This window comes from Mesoplodon mirus (genome assembly GCF_964341445.2).
Source record: "Mesoplodon mirus genome assembly, chromosome: 14".
NCBI classification, from domain to species: domain Eukaryota; kingdom Metazoa; phylum Chordata; class Mammalia; order Artiodactyla; family Ziphiidae; genus Mesoplodon; species Mesoplodon mirus.
In genome coordinates, this window is record NC_138990.1 from 20,794,455 (window position 1) to 20,813,678 (window position 19,224).

A 19,224-nucleotide genomic window follows, 5' to 3' on the forward strand; every position below is an offset into this window, starting at 1 on the left:
TAACTCAGTCACAAAAGTGACTATCCTATTACTTTTGTCTCATGACATAACCTAATCAAAACTAAACTTTCAGTCAGAATTGGGGAATCCAAAATTAATTGTAACACTTCTGTGTTCGCCATTTCTTGATTATAGGAAATAGGCTTCGTTCAGCCTCCAGGACCTTCCCTGAGTTCCAAGGAGCAGTTTCAAACAGTTGTTGATTAGGGAAGTGAGGAGATGCAAAGACAAGAGAGGAGCAGCCAAGAAACAATAGTGCAGCCTTGGAGCAGGGTCCTGGTTCCCCCTCCGAGGGATACACACAACAATATCTTTGAGCTCTTCTACAGATACTGAAGCCCCCTTCAGGTGGGAGAAGTTAACTGTCTGCTGCTCACAAGAACATAGACCTCAGATCTGTTGGAACCAGAAGGTTGATGATGCCGACTCCAGATTAGCTCACCACCAGCCAATCATAAAAATGTCCACGAGCTGATCACGTCCTCTTTGGACCATTACAATAAAACTCCTCACGACCCCCTTCAAGTCAGGACACATAGTCTTGAGGGCATTAGCCCGCTGTGGCCCCCTTTGCCTGGCAAAGCAGGACACATAGTCTTGAGGGCATTAGCCCGCTGTGGCCCCCTTTGCCTGGCAAAGCAATAAAGCTATTCTTTTCTACCTCACCCAAAACTCTGTCTCCTAGATTTAATTCAGTGTCAGGGTACAGAGGCGGGATTCAGCTTGAACACTGCTCTCACCTGAGTCTGGCATGGAGGTCCAGGAACAATGGTGACAATTGCGGAGGTTATAGAAGAAGCCATGAGGGCATTGGTGATGAGATAAAGTGATGGCTGAGACTTACTGAGTGCTTATTACATGCCAGACTCTCTCCCCATATGTTGACTTATATATTCTTCACAGTGAGCGAAATAGGGACCATTGATGTGCCTACTGATGGGTGAGGAACTGGGGCACACAGAGATGCAGTAACTTGCCCAGGACTGCACAACAAATAAGTGACGGAGCTGGGATACAACTTGAGACAGTCTGACGCCGGAGGGTGTGAGCCTAACCTCCAAGTTCTACAGCCTCTCAGAAGAAAGAATTGGAACAAACTCAACAGACTCCTATGGTATGTATTCAGAAGTTTGCCTTGTCTCCAGCCTTTAGGCAAGGAACTATCTAAATCATTCTTAGTTGATGAGAAACTGTTTAATTTACAAAGGACTCCTCACGCAAGAATGAATTTTAAATTGTAAGATCTTGGTTAGTAATAGAATACAATTATGGATCTTTTTACACAGGAAGGTAGGGCTGTGCTGAGGCAGGAGTGATATGAAGGAAAGAACAGTGGATCAGAATCAAGAGGCTCAGCATTTTGATGGGGATGCATTGAAATTTGGCTTTTTCTTAGTACTGGGTTAACCCCTCTAATCTGGCTTTGAACTTTCCCAACTGCCTTTAGAAGGTCATCAGTTTGGGATCTCCTGAATTTTATACTGTCAATGATCCTATGGTCCTGTATTTAACATAGGTTATCATATCTCCTACTTAGCATAACGTCTGATATATAAATAAGGCATACCACTTAGATTCTCTTGGAAAATCAGAAAAAAATGAGAACATTTTTCTATATATGTTTTAGACGGTAAAATTCTACTGAAATATAAAGTTATAATTGCAAGGGGCAATTATGCAATAATTTATGACAACTGTTAAAACTGTAAATTTTATACAGAGGCCTATTATTGGGAACTCTCAGACAACTAAATAAATAAATTAACAGTTAAAACTAGAAAAAAATGAGTTAGCCAAACTCAGGAATAATATATTTTTTGAACAACTTGTGTGAATAAATAGATGTAAACAATATTATACTCCTGTTTTATATTTCTTTTCTGTAGCATTTTTTTTTTTTTGCTATTAAGGGTTATACAACAAATAAAATATTATTTAAAACAACAGTCAATCCTCATTCGTTATAGATTTAATATTTGCAAATTTGCCTATTTCCCAAAATTTATTTGTAAGTCCAGAATCAATACTGGAAGCCGTACTTTCAGGATCACATGCAAACGTGTACAAAGCAGTGAAAACTTTCAGCCACCGTACAGGTATATTCTGAGCTGAGGATGAACAAGAGATGTTCTGATTTTTTGTTTCTACCCTCATACAGTAAAGAAGGTTCCTTCTCTTGGCCTATTTAGTGCACTGTTTTTTTCATCCTTGTGATTGTTACTGGTGATTTCACCCTTTAAAAAACCTCCTGAATGCAGTGCTGAAGTGCTTTCTAGTGTTCAGAAGCATGAAATAACTGAGATGTGCCTTAGGGAAAAAAATACATATTATGTAAGATTCCTTCCAGCATGAGTTATGGTGCTGTTGGCTGTGAGTTCAATGTTAATGACTCAATGCTATGTATTAAGTAAAGTATCTTTAAACAAAAACACACATAAAACAAGGTTGATGAAAATGTGACCAGAGGCTTGCAGGATTCTAACCCTGCATTTCCCCTGGGAGCAATGGTTCAGTGTTGGCTGCGACTTTACAGAACATAACTATTCTGAATTATAAGAATTGATTGTAATTCTAATTTTTAGTTGTTTAATTCCATTGGTCAATGAGTCTTTCAATTTGTGGGAACTCCTTACAATTCATGAAAATGAACTAAAAATAGAAAATCTATTTTACCACTTGAAAGTTAAGTGAAGAAACATTCCAAAATCATGCATGACATCCATGAGACATTGTCTTAAACCAGACACAATAAAGAATATATAGTATGTATATATACATACTATATGTAGGTGAAAAGGTGAAATATTAGGGAAGTATGTGCCACTCTCAAAATATCTTATTCTTCCCTTAACCTTGATAGAAAATGAATCTCAATTTAGTTTAAAGTACAGCGGATTGTAAGAGCAATGGAAAAGCTGATGGGTGTGAAATATTTGTCCTGTGCTGTAATGCCAACCTAAAATTCAATGACTCTACTTTCATAATAAAATTGCAATAATAATTAAATACTTTTGGGACAAAGCTTCATATTTATTCCTATATCTCATAGATTCATCATCTTATGATGGTGATGTTAGCCTTTGATTGAATGGTGATTTTTGACTCGACCCATTTAATATTCCACACTTGGCCACCATCTACCATGTGTATTCAAGTGAACCTATAATTTGACTCTGCGTGTGCTTAAAATAAGAGATACCATATGGTTACATGAAGTTAATAATGTAATAAATGTAAGTCTTAGAGTAATTTGAAAGCTCAATATAACAATTTAATATTTATATCAATGTTGATTACTTTTTTATTGAAGTATAGTTGACTTACAATGTTACAGGTGTACAGCAAGGTGATTCAGTTATACATCTATATATCTATTTTTTCATATTCTTTTCCATTATGATTTATTATAGGATTGAATGCAGTTCCCTGGGCTATACAGTAGAACCTAGTTGTTTGTCTGTTTTATATATAGTACTGTATATCTTTTTTTTTTTTTTTTTTTTTTTTTTTTTGTGGTACGTGGGTCTCTCACTGTTGTGGCCTCTCCCACTGCAGAGCACAGGCTCTGGACGCGCAGGCCCAGTGGCCATGGTTCACGGGCTCAGCCTCTCTGCGGCATGTGCGATCTTCCCAGACCAGGGCACGAACCCATGTCTCCTGCATCGGCAGGTGGACTCTCAGCCACTGCGCCACCAGGGAAGCCCAGTACTGTATATCTTTTAATTCCAAATTCCTACTTTATCCCTCCCTCCTTTCCCCTTTAATAACCATAAGTTTGTTTTCTATGTCGGTGAGTCTATTTCTTGTTTTGTAAATAAGTTCATTTGTATTGCTTTTTTAGAGTCCACATATAAGTGTTATTGTATGACATTTGTCTTTCTCTGTCTGACTTCGCTCAGTGTGATCATCTCTAAAGAATGAAACAGTGCTATTTGCAGCAGCATCAATGTCTTACTTTTAAAAAATACATGTCTAGCTTTGCAACTGGTGGAAGGGGCGAGGGAGTTCTCTGGGGTCTCTTTTATAAAAGCACTAATCCCAGCCATGAGGACCCCACCCTCATGACCAGATCACCTCCCAAGGGCCACACCTCTAAATACCATCACATTGCAGGTTAGTTTTCAACATATGAATTTGGAAGGACACAAACATCCAGTCTATGCAGCAGCTATCTTATAAGATTGAGATGTCTTTCCTTCTGTGAAGATCAAGATAACGAAAGTCAGAGTTTTAAGGAAACTGCTTGAATGATTCATATAGCAAAGATTAGGATTTATACTCAATTCCAGACTTTTCCATTTGACATTTGTAGCTTTTCTATTTCTCATACATGACAATTATTATCTCTCTTGTGGAAGTCGTTAATCATTTGTTGGGCCCAAATAATAACATCCAAGTAATCCTCAGCCAACCAGTGGTAAAGCATGACCTAGTGATTGACGTCTCTGTGGTCTGTACAGACTCACTGTCCTCTCCCTGGTGCTCCTGGCCCCTCATGTTCTCATCTCAGCCCTTAACTCCCACCTAAGGGACTCAGAACCCTTTCTGATGCACAGTCTGGTGTCAATCTCTAGATTCTGGACCCTGAGCTGCAAAGAAGAGATGCTCCAGTCTCCCATTTCAGTCCATCGCAGAGCTCACCCACCCCATGTACATGTCATGGGGGGGAGGTTGGAAAAGAAGGAGGAATGTAAATTTATAATGACACCTCATAAGAACGCAGAATAAGGAGAAGTTAATTCTGGATTTCAGAGTGTCTGACATGATTCATGTTCATTTCACTTATTACCAGTCACTCATATCTGAGTGCCAAAAACATTGCCTGCCTTACCAAAAGTGGAAAGCTCATCTAAACGAAATACATTTTTGTTGAAAAAAGCAATTAAAATCAATTCAAATATTGCATGTACAATCAGTGCCAATTTCTGCCATAGCCATGCCATGACAAACTGACGGTATTAACAATGATGTCTATTTTATAAAGGGCTTCCCCACACCCTATTTTTGGATTCCTTTAGCCTTCATGAGGAGTCTGAGGTAAGGAGAGTACAATCCCGATTTTATAAATAAGGTAACTGAGATGTTGAGTTCACATATCTTGGTGGTAAAGGAAAATATCATAATTGATGTGGGAAAATATGCATAAAAATACATATAGATATATTTACTAAAACACAATGGCATTCACATTACATTTGGGAATTTCATTTCCATCTCATCTTATTGCCCTGGAATACAAAAACACATGGAAGACTAATTTCCTTTAATTCAGAACCAATATGAACTCTGTGCTTTCCTCTGAAGAGCTGAGCTCCATAACCAACCATAGCCTCCCAAGCTTTCCATCCCATGTTGAAAGACATTTGCTCTTTCATGGCCCAATTCCCTAACTTTACAACCTGGCTTACATCTCCCTCAAGAGATGTGATCCCTTTGAAGCCAGTTGCATACTGGGGCTGCCATGTAGCTCTCATTTCCATTAAGGAAGGTTCTACTGAGGACTAGACAGAGTACAGTCTGAAATGAAGCCACTGCAGGCTAAACTTATGTGAAAGAGGTAAATATTTTCTCTTCCACTGTTCTCTAATTCTATTAATCCAAGTATTTGTGTCCCTCAGATTTGATGATACTCTTTAATGGATATTGATCGTTACTCACACAACTGAACCGTATTTCCTCAAACTTGTATAGAGGAAAATCATATTCCTTGGGAACAAGTAAAACCCATCACATAATAAAGATAATCATGAGGACAGTTATGGTTAAGTCACAAAAATTCATTGACATTTCTCCTTCTCAATTCAAAGTTATTATAAAAATAGAAAACCTGATTCAACTGGACATTTTGTTAAAAATCAGACTGGAAAAATATCACAGTTAAACCAATACATTGAAGGACCCAGATTAAAGTAAGAACTAGCATTTACTGAACATAGCTCAGTTTTATCCTTAACAGTTTCTACTAAAATCAATAATAATTGTAGTGAATAATTCGCCTTTGTGTCTCCCCATGGTTCTGCAAGTAGAATTTATAGTTATAACACATAAACTTTTCAAAGAAAGGAATGTTTATTTGACCTACCTGCATGTCTTGAAATATGTATTTAGCACAGCTGTTCTTTTGTGTTAAACTCATCACAAAATGCAGCTTTAATGTAACCCACCATTGATCTGCAATGAGTGGAAATAAAATCTCTCCTTAATTAGTATCATCCAATCACATTTTTACATTTCTACAGAACACACACTGTGAACTGTTTAATGGACTATTATTTAGAAAAGTGGCAAAGAGAGCACCAAAAAAAAAAAAAAAAAAAGACGTAGTGAAAATGGAAACTATCAGTGTCAATGAAAAATATGTTGTGAAATAATGGGGAAAAAAAGATGTTCGTTAAGATGAGCTTTCCTGGCATTTTACTGTAGAGATGAACGGTGCCCCAATTGCTGCCAACAATGGAGACGAAATAGAGAGAGAGATTCATTACCTACCACATCCTTAGCTGTCTACCAGTGAATTCACTTATCAGCTCCTTTTTCTAGAGAACCTGCACAGAGGGAGGAGGAATAAACAAAGAACCGGGGAGTAAATGTGTCACAAATTACCACAAACACACTGGGTCTCGATGCACTTTTCATTTCTCTCCTCATTAACTGTGTCTTGCTCAAAATGAACGACTGGGTCCAAACATAATCAAGTCTCACAGATAACAACTGACTTGATTGCTGGGGCAGTCACCACCTCCTAGCTACTGGGAAATAAATTCAGAAATAAAATGCGTTAAAATAAAATTCACTCTGCCCTCTTTTCTGTGCTCAGATAATTTGAAGACCATCAAGGCCCACAGAAACAATCCATCTCCCTCTGAAAAAGAAGCTCTTTCTGCCGCCACCAATAAGGGACACGTTTAGTGGTATCGAGAGTGAGTATAATTACACAGTGAAAAGGCCATCAAACTGTCTTGGGTACTGGTATTCTTTCCCCTGACATCTTTATCCACAGTGCTACCTGAACACTAAGAAAAGACAAGAAAAGTTGTGCTAGGGAGAGCCAGGGAGTAGGGAGGGAAGATGGAAAGAAAAAAAAAAAGACCTCTCAGATGAGTGTAACTGACCTGTAATTTTGAGAGTACAATATAATTTGAAAGCTGTAGAAAAACCCTTTTTATTGTTGTTGTTGTTATATCCTATTTTAAATCAAGAAGGATTGTTTTGAAGAAATTTTGAATTTTTGTGTGTATGCACTTGTGGGTCTTATTTCATCAAAGCGCCGATTTCTCAGCAAAGCTCTTGAAGGGCTCGCTGTTGAGTTTTTTTATGCTAACAAGGATGCTTTATTTCCCTCTAAACCAGGAAGAAGTGCTTAAAAGGGATTCAGTCACTTTAGGAAGTTGGGGGCTTGCTTCTTAAACAGAGAAACTCGGGTATGAAAGCATCCTTTCTCCTCCTTGAGCAGTGGGGATGTAAGGGAGTCCCAGAATGTTTCAGATTAAGGCTAAATCGAACTAGATTTACATGAAAGTGACAACGAATGATTCTGATTCTACCTTTATTCCATCCAGAATTTCAGTTTGCCTACTTTACTTCATGCCGGTGTGAGTGACATTGGTTGTTAAGCCCCCTGCCCCGTAGTCCTTTTCAGGCACCAGAAATGCTGAATCTGGCGTCTTTCTCCCATGTGTCATCCAGCTATATTAATATATTAATAACCTGCCCTTCTCGGGTTGCTTTCTCCTCTTCTGCCCTTGAATCCATCTCGTCTTTAAAGCCCGAAGCCTGGTTTCCTTACCTCCACTGTGATTATTCTTTCTCAGAACCACACTGTAGATTGAGCACAGATGAGGTGAGCACCTGATCATTCTGAGTGATGGAAACAAAACAGAACAGGTCATTTACACATTAAATTGTACCTTTCATAGATGGCATGGTGGGGCAGTTTCAACAAGGAAATCAAGTTCCTGTTACATCAATAACTCCTTGAGCAAAACCCATGACCCCTGGAGTGTACAGGGAGAGTTTCACCTCTATAATAGTTTAGCATCTTGCCAACTGGTTTATTTGGGGGTTATGTTTTGTTGCAGGGGTGTGGATGGCATGGGAGCTGAATAATAAAAGAACAAAAAGAAAGAAAACTCCTTATTTCAATAGTGGGGTGCTTCTCAAACATGGTGCCTATTGGAATCATCTTGAGAGCTAATGAGGAAGACAAGAGGCCAGGACCATGGATATACAGGAGTCCCCAGAGGATGCTACACCTCCAAGTATGCCAGTCATCTCAAAGCTAACCTCATGCTTCTGAGTGAGACAGTCTGGGACCTGGGACCTGGGACACTTTGCTGCAGTGCTTGCACCTGGACAAACGTCTCCTCCAGCAACAAAATACAAAGAAACTATAAGGGTCTAAAAATAACTGTGTGCACACAGTTGGGACAAATTATGAAAACAAGATACAAAAAGACCAAAAGCTCAACTGCCACTTCTGAGGTGTGGGGAGAAAAAGCAGGATACTGTGCATGCATCTTGCACACAGCACCGCCAAGGGCATGGGCACACCACCTAAGCACCCCCTCCGGCCTGACTCCTGGACCTCACCCCATTTAAGGGACCAGCTCATCATCCCCTCAGGAGCTAGCAAGGGCACCTGTTACTTGTTTTCACTCCCTCCTGCGCGAATCCCAGTAAAGCCTTGCCTGAATTCCTTGTCTGGACAAGGAATCAATTTCCATTGATTAACGAGTCCAAGAACCCTGGTCAGTAACATAAGTGTAATGAGAACAAAGGTGAATTAGCACAGGGAGCATATTAGATTTATTGTGGAGACTAAAACATACACATTACTAAAAAAAACTCTACTAGAAATTAGATTCATTCTGGCAATTTTAGGTTCCAGGTATCTCAATTTGATGTGATCTATAATGTGGGGTGTTGAATATCATCATATTTCCACATGTGTCTTGGCATTACAATTCCCTTTTTACTAATCTAGGATAAAGTTGACGTATGGAACCAAAATATCACCCAGGACAACTTACTATGAGCCTGTGGGACTCTGGTAGGAATCTTACAAGATTAGTCCAATTCCTGATTGGAGAACACAAAAGTTTGAATTAGTATCTAAAGATCTAAATAGATATTAAATTAAAATTTTATGTATAGACAGATATGTTTACACAAATTCAGACCAGTTTCCTTCTTGAAAGAATTCTCGGGGTTTACATTTCTCATGTGCTAGGTAAATCCAAGAGAAGGTAGCATTCCCCTAATTTATTTCATCATAAAAAATTATTCAAGGAACATCTTATCAAATGAGGTTCGCCTGAGGACTCTTTGGGAAACACCAATCTAAATACTAAAAATGTTAATAATATATCATGAGATGTAACATTATTCTATCTAAAAGGAGGTGAGTTTTAGTTTTGTTTTTTTGGTTTTTTTTGTGTGTTTTTTTGTGTGTGGTACGTGGGCCTCTCACAGCTGTGGCCTCTCCCATTGCAGAGCACAGGCTCCGGATGCACAGGCTTAGCGGCCATGGCTCATGGGCCCAGCCGCTCCACGGCATGTGGGATCTTCCCGAACCGGGGCACGAACCCGCGTCCCCTGCATTGGCAGGCGGACTCTCAACCACTGCGCCACCAGGGAAGTCCAAGTTTTAGTTTTTATTTATAATCTCAGTCTTTAAGTAAAGAAGTCTTGTTTAACTCAGTAACTGAAGAAAGTAAAAGGACAAGCTTTACAAATGACATTAAAAATGTAACAGCATGGATATTTTTTAAAAATTGCATAATACTGATATCTCGAAACTTAAGAACATTTTTTATGGTGGCCATTGTTGATATTGTACTAGATATGTTTTAAAACAAAACAGAATAAACCTACTTCTAGACTACTCTCCCTAAAAAAATAAAAAATAAAAAAAATTTGAACAAGGAAAGTAGGTGTGAAAACGGGTAGAATTTCCTGCTCTATTCCTAATCACAGGATTCTGAAACATAATACATTCCATAGTCTGTTATCTGTTGCATCTTATTGGGTCTGGTGATTGCCTAGCTGATGTCAAGCAGGTGAGTTTGATTGCTTTTCTGTTTGTCCCACTATACATAACTCTATCTTATGGCATCAAGAGATTAAAGTAATAGAGAGACCAGCATAAAAGGAGCTCAGAGAAGCTGGATTTGGAAAGTGGGCAGCAGTGGTTTGAACAAGACCCTTAGCAGTGCTCGTGAGAAAGATAAACCTCTAAAGTCTGATGAAAGACGATTGCATTTACTCAGAATTGTATGCAGTTAAAAATAATTTTCAATTACCGAATACCCTTAAATGCTGGCCATATTAAACTATAGTAAGGACCCCACTGATGGGATTAGTCACTTGATAATTGGCTAATTCCTATCTCATTGTATCTGACAGCTCAATGTGGATGTATGGAAAACATTTAGAATACACCCATTTTACAGAAAACAAGACTCAGGGTAAAAGAAGGTGAAAATATGTGTCACGTAACTTCCACGCAGCACATTTGAGGTCATGATGCTCTGGCTCTTCCCACATTCCCACTCGCATTTATCGTTGTGTTTTTTTCTCACACCTCCCCTGGTTGATGGAAGAAGTCATACATGACCAAATATTTTGGCTGGAAAAAGGCCCATGGAATCCAGAAGGACCGTCCAGTTGAGAGGTCAACAAAATAATCTGTGGCAACCTTCCAAAATTCCACCAAAAAAGTTGGAATATTTAAATTTATACCACATAGTGGTACTTTGGAGAACATGAACTCAGATCAGGGCTGTCAGATGGCTCTATGCTTTATAATGCCGTGAAGTTCTTTTTTCTTTTCATTTTTAAAAATTTATTTTATTGAAGTATAGTTGATTTACAATGTGTTAATTTCAGCTGTACAGCAAAGTGATTATATATACATATATATTTTTCATATTCTTTTCCATTATGGCTTATTACAGGATATTCAGTATAGTTCCCTATGTATACAGTAGGACTTTGGGGTTTTTTGTTGTTATTATTATTTTTTTTTAATGAATTTTATTGGAGTATAGTTGATTCTGTTTGGAATTCGTGCTAGAGTTGAAAAAAAATGATTGCAGCTAATCTCACTACATTTTTATTTGAATAATGCACAGAAATTTTGAACAACTCTAAAATTTAGGGGCACACAGTTGTAAATGCAGTGAACTAAGCCATGCTGGTTTTCATTAGACTTCCATTTAATTTTCTAATTAATCTCAGAAAACATTAATTAATTTTGTCTTTTCCACAGTTGGCCTGGCACCCTTGGGCCTGAAATGCTACAAATATTGCTGGCCTGGAGCAGTAGTAATCAACATTTCTAATTCGTTTGAGCAATCCAGTGGCTTTGTCCTTACTTCTTTCTCTGATAGGTACTTTAACAATCATTTAACCCCTTGGTTTTAGACTTTCTATGAAAGCATAAATGAAAGAAAGAATAGACATCTCAGGTCAAAGGGAAATAACAGGACAGATGTCATGCAAACAAGTTTTTACGTTGAGACAGAGTTGAAGTCTCTGCTGGAGAAATACTTGTCACCGTTTCAGAAGTGTCATAAGCTAACGCCGTTTTGAGGGTGGCATTATCCTGTCATCTGCCAAGATATTCACCAGGATCGCCTGCCTGACTCATCAAAAAACTTTTATAATGTTAACTCACAATGAAATTTATATACAGAAAAATAGACACCCTTAAAAGCCCAAAGCACTAGAGTTGGTAGTTCTTTTACATTTTGCCAGCAAAAAAACACGTATTTTATAGTTTTATTCTTTTTGACAAAAAATAACAGAGCAAAAGCAATTTCAGTGTGCAGTTGAGCCCAGTTTTGGAAACAAGGAGAGGATGTGAGGTAATGACTACTGTACAGGGACAAGTGACTTAGAGAAGAGATATTTGAGCAATAATGCAAATACATCATTTCAAACAAATAATTTATCTCAGTTAACTATGAAGGACATTAGATTTTCTATACATCATATGGTGTGTGTTGAAGGAGTTGTCACCCTGTTCTATTTTAAAGTTAAAATGCCTTTTAAGATTTTACTGAGAAATACAGTATACCTATAAAATGTTTATACTATACACTATTAAAAATAATAATAAAATTAATGTCCTTGTACTCGCAACCAAGATTAGGAAACAAAACATTATCTGCCCTAAGAAGTTCCCTCTATGCCATCATCAATATTACTAATATTATGATTTATCCCTCTTCCTCATAAGGGTAATCATAATATTATCCTGATTTGAGGTTTTACTGCTATATCTCCTTGTGTGACTATGGTACTATTTACTTGGCCATTGTTATTACTTAGGTTATTTGGGTCAGTTCCAGTATTTACCATTACAAACAATGTTGCTATGGGCATTCTTTTAAATGTGTCTTGATTCAGCTGTTTCTTCCAGCTATATAGTTAGGATTGGACTTGGGGGATTAAAAGGTATGCACATGTTCAGTTTTTAAATGGTCATGCCTATGTTTTTCAAAAAATCTTGCACCATTTTGAGTTTATTTTTGTGTATGGTGTTAGGCAGTGTTCTAATTTCATTCTTTTACATGTAGCTGTCCAGTTTTCCCAGCACCACTTATTGAAGGGGCTGTCTTTTCTCCACTGTATATTCTTGCCTCCTTTATCAAAGATAAGGTGACCATATGTGTGTGGGTTTATCTCTGGCCTTTCGATCTTGTTCCATTGATCTATATTTCTGTTTTTGATTGGATTGTTTTTTGATATTGAGTTGCCTGAGCTGCTTGTAAATTTTGGAGGTTAATCCATTGTCAGTTTCTTCATTTGAAAATATTTTCTCCCATTCTGAGAGTTGCCTTTTCGTCTTCTTTATGGTTTCCTTTGTTGTGCAAAAGCTTTTAAGTTTCATTAGGTCCCATTTGTTTATTTTTGTTTTTATTTCCATTTCTCTAGGAGGTGGGTCAAAAAGGATCTTGCTGTGATTTATGTCGTAGAGTGTTCTGCCTGTTTTCCTCTAAGAGTTTTATAGTGTCTGGCCTTATGTTTAGGTCTTTAATGGGCAGAAGACCTAAATAGACATTTCTCCAAAGAAGATATACAGGTTGCCAATAAACACATGAAAGAATGCTCAGCATCACTACTCATTAGAGAAATGCAAATCAAAACTACAATGAGGTATCACCTCACGCCAGTCAGAATGGCCATCATCAAAAAATCCACAAACAATTAATGCTGGAGAGGGTGTGGAGAAAAGGGAACCCTCTTGCACTGTTGGCGGGAATGTAAATTGATACAGCCACTATGGAGAACAGTATGGAGGTTCCTTAAAAAACTAAAAATAGAACTGCTGTATGACCCAGGAATCCCACTACAGGGCATATACCCTGAGAAAACCATAATTCAGAAAGAGTCATGTACCACAATGTTCATTGCAGCTCTATTTACAATAGCCAGGACATGGAAGCAACCTAAGTGTCCATCAACAGATGAATGGGTAAAGAAGATGTGGCACATATATACAGTGGAATATTACTCAGCCATAAAAAGAAATGAAACTGAGTTATTTCTAATGATGTGGATGGACTTAGAGACTGTCATACAGAGTGAAGTAAGTCAGAAAAAGAAAAACAAATACCACATGCTAACACATATATATGGGATGTAAAAAAAAAAGAAAGAAAAACGGTTCTGAAGAACTTAGGGGCAGGACAGGAATAAAGACGCAGACTTAGAGAATGGCCTTGAGGACACGGGGAGGGGGAAGGATAAGCTGGGATGAAGTGAGAGAGTGGCATGGACATATATACACTAACAAATGTAAAATAGATAGCTAGTGGGAAGCAGCTGCGTAGCATAGGGAGATCAACTCGGTGCTTTGTGACCACCTAGAAGGGTGGGATAGTGAGTGTGGAAGGGAGATGCAAGAGGGAGGAGATATGGGGATATAAGTATACATATAGCTGATTCACTTTGTTATAAAAACAGAAATTAACACACCATTGTAAAGCAATTTTACTCCAATAAAGATGTTAAAAAAATATATTGTACCAATTTACCCTCCAACCAACAGCAAAGGAAAGTTTCTGCTATTCCACGTCCTAGTCAATGTTTGATATAAACTGATTTTTAAGAAGATATTTGACAATTCAATGGGTAGGGAAAGGTATTTCATTGTAGTTTTAATTTGTATTTCCCTGATTCTAAATAAGATTGAACATTTTTCCATATGAACTTTTCATATATTTTCTGTGAAATGTCTTTTCATAGCTTTTTTTGCTTTCTATAAAAACTGGTTTGTTTGTTTGTATCTTATTGATAATTTTGGAAGTTCTTTACTTATTCTGAATACTAATCCTTTGTCAATTATCTGTTTTAACAACATCCTTTCCCAGTTTATGGCTTGCCTTTTCAATTTCATTGGGGCCTTTTTATAAACAGAAGTTCTCAATATTAAATGATTTAAATTCATTACAGTTTGTGCTTTTTATGACATAAATTTTTCTTGACTTTGAGGCCCTAAAGATTCTCTTATAATGTCTTCTTATGGTTTTTATTATGTGGCTTTTGCATTTAAGCTTTTAATCAACCTAAAATCGATTCTGACATGTGTTTTAAGGTAGGAATTCAATCTTATTTTCTCTGATATGGGTAACCTAATTGTGAGTTAACAAATGAGTTTGCCACAGTTATACAGATGCTGACAGAGACATTAGGCTACTGAGTAATGGACAAAGAATAGCTTATTTGTTGCAGCCTTAGAAGTAGCCAGAATGTCATCATTTTTGTGCAGGTTCACTGGGCCACAGTTCCCAGTGGATGATGCAAAGAAGGCAGGGGATGCCTGCACACACAGTGAGCTGTTTTATAGGAGAGAGACCCCAAATTTAGGGAGCCCAAATCTTTTATAGTGGGTCATGAGCCTATCTGAACTTTGCCCAGAAAAAATTTATATTTTTGCCTTTGTATTAAATTTATTGATTTATTTGGTTACAATTAATATTTTTACATATTTGTGAATTTTTCAGATTTCCTCATGTTACTGATTTCTGGTTTCATACCACTGTGGTTAGAAAAGATTCTTGGTATGATTTCAATTATTTTAAATTTACTAAGATTTGCTTTGTGGCCTATCATATAATGTAGCCTGGAGAATGTTTCATGTGTGCTTGAGAAGAATGTGTATTCTGCTACTAACTATTGGACAGAATGCTCTGCCTGTGTCTGTTAGGTCCATTTTGTCTAAAGTATAGTTCAAGTCCAATATTTCCTTATTGACTTAATTTCAGGATGATCTATCCATTGTTAAAAGTGGAATATTGAAGTCTCAAGGGAGTATTGTCCATTAGTCTGTCTTTGTCTTGGGTTATAATATTTGACTTAAAATCTATTTGATATAATGAAAGTATGGCTATCCTTGCTCTCTTTTGGTTTCCAGTTGCAAGGAAGATATTTTTCTATTCCTTCACTTTTGTTTTTTGCTGTTATTTATTTTTATTTTTATTTATTTTTTTACTGGGGTATAGTTGCTTTGCAATGTTGTGCTAGTTTCTGCTGTACAAAGAAGTGAATTAGCTATATGTATACATATATCTCCTCTCTCTTTAACCTCCCTCCCACTCCCCCCCATCCCACCCATCTAGGTCACCACAGAGCACCGAGCTGAGCTACCTACACTATACAGCACATCCCCACTAGCTATCTGTTTTACACATGGTAGTGTGTATATGTCAATCTCAATCTCCCAGTTCATCCCACCCCCACCCCCCCGTCCACACATCCACACATCCATGTCCACACATACAGTCTCTACATCTGTATCTCTATTCCTGCCCTGCAAATAGTTTCATTTGTACCATTTTTCTAGATTCCACATATATATGTGTTAGTATATGATATTTGTCTTTCTCTTTCTAACTTACCTCACTCTGTATGACAGACTATAGGTCCATCCACATCTCTACAAATGATCCAATTTTGTTTTTTTATGGCTGAGTAATATTCCATTGTATATATACCACACCTTCTTTATCCATTCATCTGTTGATGGACATTTAGGTTGCTTCCGTGTCCTGGCTAGTGTAAATAGTGCTGCAGTGAACATTGGGGTGCATGTGTCTTTTTGAATTATGGTTTTCTTAAAGCTAAAGTGAGTCTCTTACAGGCAGCATATAGTCGAGTCTTGTTTTTTTATGCATTAAGCTATTCTGTGCCTTTTTATTGGAGAATTTAATCTGTATACATTTAAAGTAATTATTTATAGGTAGGGAATTTCTATTGTCATCTTGCTAACTGTTTTCTGCATGTTTTGTAGTTTATTTTCTCCTTTCTTCCTCTCTTACCATCTTCCTTTGTAAATTGATGATTTTCCGTAATGTACTATGATTCCCAATAGCAATGGTAAGTGCCTACTGTGAGCACACTGTCAGCTACAGGAACCCTGGCTGTTGGATGCTGTGTCTCACCAAGGGCACGTGGCATTGGAGGCTGGTGTCAAGAGTCAAGCCAAGGATGTGGAGGTGCACAGCTAAAGGAACTAGCTGTAAGTGAGCCCCTGGGCACCAGCTGGTGATAGGAGACAGGGCCAGACCCAGGCCCATAAGCAGCCCAAGAGCCCCAGCAGTGGTCGTGCACTCCTGTAGCTCCGTAGTCTTCCCGTGTATACATGGAGGCCCATGACAGGTGTCAGGCCAGTGGTGTGCAGGTGCACAGCTGGAGAGGCTAGCCCCAAATGTGCATACATTGATGGGGGCAGCTGCAGAGGTCTAGGCTGGTTTCTTGCACTAGCACAATACCACCGGCCAGAGATGGCTGCTGCTGAGGTCCCAGCCCTGGCAGAGGCAGCAGGGAGGGAGGGAACAGGGAGACACTCAGGAGGTCGGTGTCTTCGCATGCAAATTCCTGTGGAGTGAAATCTGCAGGGGGTCCACAGTGGCTGTGCTAGCCATTGGAGTCTTCTGAGGCAAAGGATGTTAGAGTCACTATGTTCCTGGAAGAAAGCTGTGTAGTTCGCGATGGGGCAGGTTGCAACGATATCACATTGACCTGATAAAGGTGATTTATGGGAAACTATTCTCCTGGAGTCAATATGAAGATGGTATTCTAATTCTCATAGAGTAAAGGGAATTGCAGCCTAGAATGGGTGACACCCCTCCCATTTTCACCCTTGCTCACACACTGCCATCTTGCCTTCCCAAAGTCTCTACTGGGTCACTCTTAAGTTGGATGTTTGGGGTTCAAACCCGTGCCCCCTGAATTTGAGAAAATTGCAAAATGCTATCCTGGGTTGGAGAGCTAAGAATTTTGGAGGGTATATTGGCTAATCTGGAAGATTGAGGAGGAGACGATTAAGAAAGTAGTCAGGACTAGACGGAATGGCAAGAAAGCCTTTACCTGGGAGGTATAGGAAGGCCAAATGTATAGGAGGTACAGGAGGTATAGTGTGAGAGCCGCTGCAGTGGTGGAGAGAATTTCAGTTGTCTGCAGGCTGACTCTCTAGGTCTAGAATAGAGCTGGACTCTCAGTACCAGGATGTGGGCAGGATGCCCAAATTTCCATCCTTCCTATCACACCGGCAAAACTTCAGAGTTCAAGCCTGGAGCCTGGAGGGAAATAGCCTCCTCTTGCTCCCCATATACACTCCTTGCTCTGCACTGTTTCCTTGTGTCTCTCCCTTACTATATTCTAATTTAAAAGTAAGGACTGGCTTTTGTTCACAGTCGTCATTGACTAGCTTCTAGTACATGGACTATTTTATTGGAAACCAAGAAATGTTGAATCCACTCCTTTTTAAGAACAACTGGACATAAAACAGGAATATTAGAAGAATGCAAATTTACTTGACTGAGAGATGTCTGAGGGCTTAGCTGAATTAGTGAAGAATGGTGGCTTTTTAGGTTTGATGGCTTTACCCCATCTCTAAACTTCTGAGGTTGTACTTAAAAATAAAAATGTACTTTTTCTTAGCTATTTTGATGTTATTTTTATTATTTTTATTTATTTTTTATTTTTTTTATTGTTTTGTGGTACACGGGCCTCTCACTGTTGTGGCCTCTCCCGTTGCGGAGCACAGGCTCTGGACGCACAGGCTCAGTGGCCATAGCTCACGGGCCCAGCGGCTCCGCGGCATGTGGGATCTTCCTGGACCAGGGCACGAACCCATGTCCCCTGCATCGGCAGGCAGACTCTCAACCACTGCGCCACCAGGGAAGCCCTTGATGTTATTTTTAAAAATAGAATTAAAGAATTATATATTCATCAACTAACCATTCAGCTTGAAATTTTGCATTCAGGTGGTTTTTGCATGTTATTCAGCAAAATCAGTGAGTATGCTTGGAGTGAGTAGGAAGCTAGTTCCTGGGGGTGGGGCAGCGAAGGGAGGGGTTACAGAGAGGAACAGGTATGGTTCTCCGCATAGAAAGAACATCCTAATGAGGTTTGGACAGCTTTATTCAGTTTTATAAGGCCATTTGCTTGCATCATTGTGACCACATGCCTTAGCCACACCTGGTTTCCCTACCTGGCTCAGTTTGTATAGGACACACCCCTGTGTAATCCACTTTGCTTAATATTTTCCCCAGATAGAGGAAGAGAGCAAGAATAACTCTTTCTACTATGTACTGACTGTGTTGTGAAATGCCCCAGGCATCGAGCCATAAAGAAGTTTCGGAGGACTTTCTAAGATGCTTAGAAAGAAAAGCAGCTCTGAGATAAGGGACAATCCCAGCTCAGAACATGAGAGGGAGCCTCCTCTTGGCTTGCTTTTTCTCCCCTTCTCTACATCCTTCCTCATGTGTCTATTTGGTTAATCCGCAAAAAGGGCACTTCACCTATCAGATGGTTTTTAAGGATCTGACACTACTGAAATGATGTCAGTAGAGATTTATTTGAAATTATAATACTATTCAGAACACATAGAGTATGTCAAATACTAGCTTGTCCAAAATGTATAAAACGGACTTAGAATCTATTTTTTTTTTTCCTCCAGAAGCTTAGCTCTTTCATGAAGTCATGAATATTTAGTTTCCATGTGGGAGATTCACACCATTACATGGAAAATAGATTCCTCTTAGGAGATCCTGGCTCAAGTATTCAAAGGGCTTTCAGGCTTTGGAGGTGAAAGAGACACAGTTTTTCTTGCCATTGACATAGTGTACAGTCGGACAGTTATCTTTTTCTTTCAGTCCTACACAGTAAGAGGCATTTCGCTGTCAAGCAGTGAACCTCTATTAGGGCAGCCTT